The following is a 429-nucleotide window of genomic DNA, read 5'->3' as shown; positions in this document are numbered from 1 at the left end:
AAGGGAAAGGGAAAGAAGAAAGGGGAAGAGAGAAGGAAGGAAGGAAATGATCAAGAAAAGAAGCTGGATGGGACGGATGGGAGCAAAAAAAGGAAGTGAGGAAGGGAAGCAGGAATGAACAAAGATGAGTGGGATGGAAGTGTAGGGGACAAGGGAGGAAGGAATGAAGGAAGCACAAAAAGTGAAGGAGACAATGGATTTTTTAAAATGAAGGAAAAAACAAATGTGAACGAAGGGGAGGAATGGAAGTATAGGGAAGAGGAGAGGAAGGAAAGAAGAGAGGAAGCATCCTAGGGAGGAAGGGAGAAAGGGAGCGAACAATTCATCTTCACGCTGTCGTCTCTGCTCCGTGCAGGCTCGCTGTGCCGCGCGAGGGTCGTCAGTGCAGTCACCACATCACACGCGGCCACATTCTTCAACACGGAGCGC

Source organism: Chelmon rostratus, chromosome 11, assembly GCF_017976325.1.
Source record: "Chelmon rostratus isolate fCheRos1 chromosome 11, fCheRos1.pri, whole genome shotgun sequence".
NCBI lineage: Eukaryota > Metazoa > Chordata > Actinopteri > Chaetodontiformes > Chaetodontidae > Chelmon > Chelmon rostratus.
Note: the sequence above shows the minus strand (reverse complement) of the source record.